The sequence below is a fragment of the Megascapheus bottae genome, chromosome 11, assembly GCF_031878675.1.
Source record: "Megascapheus bottae isolate mThoBot1 chromosome 11, mThoBot2.hap1, whole genome shotgun sequence".
NCBI classification, from domain to species: Eukaryota; Metazoa; Chordata; class Mammalia; order Rodentia; family Geomyidae; genus Megascapheus; species Megascapheus bottae.
The window spans coordinates 50,603,584-50,607,495 of record NC_143519.1 but is presented as its reverse complement, the minus strand read 5'-3'; positions in this window follow the sequence as shown (position 1 = coordinate 50,607,495).

Below are 3,912 nucleotides of genomic sequence, written 5' to 3'. Positions count from 1 at the left end.
TTATTGATTGAAATCCCCAGATTATATTCCCATGACAGACTTACCCACCCATCCCCATATTGAGGATGTCTCAAGGGATGCCTTAGTTCAAATGGGAGGGTGTAACCCTGGGGGACTTTAACCCAGACTCCACATTCCTTGCCCTAGGTCTTTCTGTTCCAGAACTGAGCTGTCTCACCTGTCCCACGTATGTCCCCTGGATCTGTGCTTTGCCTTCTGAGTAGCTGGCATGAGCCACTGGTGCCTGGCTTCTAGACCCTGATTTCTTATATGCAAATAACTGAGAGACACTTTTCAAAGGACCATAAAGGAATAAGATTAGGAATAAGATTTCTCTGTCTTGTATTAAGAGCCATATGTGAGCAAAATAGTCCAGGCCCACATTTAAGGACTTAAGCTAATAGTTTCCATTCTTTTTTTTTAGTTTTACTTTTCACTTTCTATTGAATAGCTAAAAACCTGGAGAAATAGCTAAAATTAATTCTTGTGATATCATATACCAGTTAAATTTTTTTCCATCATTCTTCTGTTTTCATTGACCTTCTCGGTCGGTCTAAAACTGTAAACAAACACTGTGTACTCTAATCTAGAATATTTTATTTTAAACAGACTCAAGGAAAGTGAGAACCATGACTTGCAGAGTGAATGATTCTGATTAATCCTTTTATAGGTGATATAAAAAGTCATCTTACCTAACATTCTCTATTAGACAAAATAATCTGAAGTGAGTCAGGTATTGGTGGCTCACACCTGTAATCCTACCTACTCAGAAGGCTGAGATGGGAGGATCACTATTTGAAGCCAGCCCTGGAAGTCGATGAGACTCTTATCTCCAATTAACCAGCAAAAAGCCCGAAGTGGAGCTGTAGCTCAAGTGGTAGAGTCCCATCCTTGAGCATAAAAAACCTAGCCCCAGTCCTGAATTCTAGCTCCAATACTGGTGCACATATGCCTGTGAGCTTGTGTGTGCTCTTTCGCTCTGTCTGTCTGTCTTACTCTCTCTCTCTCTCTCTCTCTCTCTCTCTCTCTCTCTCTCTCTCTCTCTCTCTCTCACACACACACACACACACACATATGCACATGCACACAGACACTATCATCATCATCATCATCATCATCATCATCTGAAATATGACCTATCACCTGTGTGTCTACAGTTGTTTAGCGGGTTCACAAAGAATTTCATGGCAGTTTTAGGATCCTTTTGTGATCCTACACCATCTTCCGGGGTGGCCATAGGTATAGATCATGAGCAAAGCCAACAACACTCAGTCCCTCAGGTCACTCAAAGTAAGAGTAATAACAGCATGAGAGGCCAAGGAAAATAACACCAACAGGGAGAGAGAATATCAAATATAATAGTATTCTTGAGTTGGTTCTATAGTGTTGCCAGAGAATGGAGAAGTCGAGCAATTAAGAATCAGTAAGTGTGATATACTTGGAATAAAAATTCTTGAACACCATCCTAGCTTCACTTGTTAGAATTTATTTTCAAGTAAGTGCCAGATCCCTGTTGGTACCTTTAAATTGTTTCAAAAAAGTATGCTCATGACTCAATTTTTTCCTTTTATTTTTTATTTTTATTTTTATTTTTATTTTCCAGTCCTGGGCTTAGGCTCAGGGCCTGAGCACTGTCCCTGGATTTTCTCAAGGCTAGGGCTCTACCACTTGAGCCACAGCACCACTTCTGGCTTTTTGCTATGTATGTGGTACCGAGGAATCGAACCCGAGTCTTCATGAATGCTAGGCAAGCACTTTAACCACTAGGCCAAACTTCCAGCCCCTATTTTTTATTTTTATTTACATATATTGATAATACGATGGGTTTATTATATTTCCATACAAACACATAGTATACTTTAAATAAATTTACTTCTTCTACCTTACTGTAACCTCTCTCCTTCCTCCTCTCCCTTTTTCAAATAGCATTTAATGGTTTCATTATGATGTGTGTGTGTGTGTGTGTGTGTGTGTGTGTGTGTGTGTATGTGTGTATACATGTAACATTCTTTGATTCTCTTTGCCTTCAAAAGCCTCTCTCTTCCCTCCATTCCTGCAAAAAGCTTAAACAACTAAGGACTTTCTTAGGGGCTAATTATTTGACACTAATATTGTGACTGAACACTTGACTGCAATTATGATTTATGCGTCTTTCAAGTGTTTTAAACACCACACATTAACTATAGGAAAATAGTAAATAGTAAAAGATTTACACAAACAGCTCCCTCCAATAGCAATGGCTGCTGGATGCCTTTTCAGTGACTACATATGAACTTTTTCCTCTGCGTACATTGACAAGCTGCCTTTTTTTTCTTTTTAGAGCAGTGCATCAATTGTTAGACATCTGCACTCTTCTCTGTAAATTTCTGGACATTTAGATTGTTTCAACCACTCTACCATTCAAAGCAATGCCTGACAGGAGTAATTGGATAGAACTGAATTAGAAATAAAGTGACCCATTTTGAAGAGATACTGATTACCATTATTTCCTTCTAACTATATCATTATCTTCTTCACCAAATTGCATTTTCCCCCCTTGTCAAATTACTTTTAGCAAAATTGAGTCTGGATAGATTATAGGAAACCATATTTCAAAGAAATTCAATAGAGGAAATACACTTGACTATCAATAGGACATTTGATAAATCCTTTGTGGTATTGTTGGAGGTAAAGATACGTGCGTCAAATGCTGGGGGTGGCTGCGGTGGTAGAGCATTTGCCTAGCATGCTCAGAACTGGGGGTTCCATCACCAGGACTGTACTAGAGGGAAAAACACATCAGAAAAAAAACAAATGCAATCAAGTAGGCTATTAGCTATTTGAGTGAACCTATTTAGAAGGTGCAGAATAGCAACGTGGAAAAATAAAGATGAGTTATGACAAGATTCTGTTCTTAGTCCCACTCTAATAAGCATTTCTATAAGCACATTAGATAAATGTTTTAAATACTAAATTCCTATGAGCAGTGTATGTGACCCAGTGATACAGTGTAATTGCCTGGCATTCGTGAGGACATGTATTTAATTACCAGCATCACAAAAGTAAATAAACCAACAAAATAATTTATTAGTTAATTCCTGGATATAAAGCTAAAAAAGAGACTAACAAGGTTAAAATCCCCAACCCAAATCAATATCAACAGGTTAGAGGATGGTCACAGACATTGAGAAAAAATCAAATCATTTACTTTAACCCATCAGCACAAATGCACAACTACTGGTTGAAAGAAGGGATTCTTCAAAACCTAGATACATAAGGCCATATAGTATGACGCTAAATGAAAGGACCTCTAGGATATAGAAACAAAAGCCCTTAATGTACTATGTTATCTCTCATCTCTTTTTCTGTCCCTTGGTTATCTCATATTGTTACAGTATCTCACTTTGTTATCTGATATATTGGATATATTTGTATTTGGTTATTTGAAATTGGATAGGGAAGGGGGAAAAACAAGATGAGGGGTGGGGGGAGGGGGAGGGAAATGGGGACCAAGACATGAAAAGGGTATCAATGTATGTGAATTAATGCACCTTCTATCTGGCGCATATAATGTAATCTTTCTATTAATTATAATAAAAATATATGAAAAAATGAAGGGATTCTTGTGAGATGATACTTTACTGTTGTCGTTGATAGTAAATTGCACGTGGAGTAAATTAGGAAAGCAATGTAATCTTTGGTAATACCCTCTAGGTATGTTCATTCAATCGGCTGTTAATTAGCTCAGCCAATCTTTCTTTTTTATTTTATTTACTTATTTATTTTGTGCTTGTACTGACATTTGAACTTAGGACCTTGACCCCCTGCTTGGCTTCTTCACTCATGGCTGACACTCTAGCACTTGAGTCACATCTCTACTTCTGGAGTTTTGCTGATTAATAAAGAGTCTCATTGACTTTTCTGGCTGGCTTT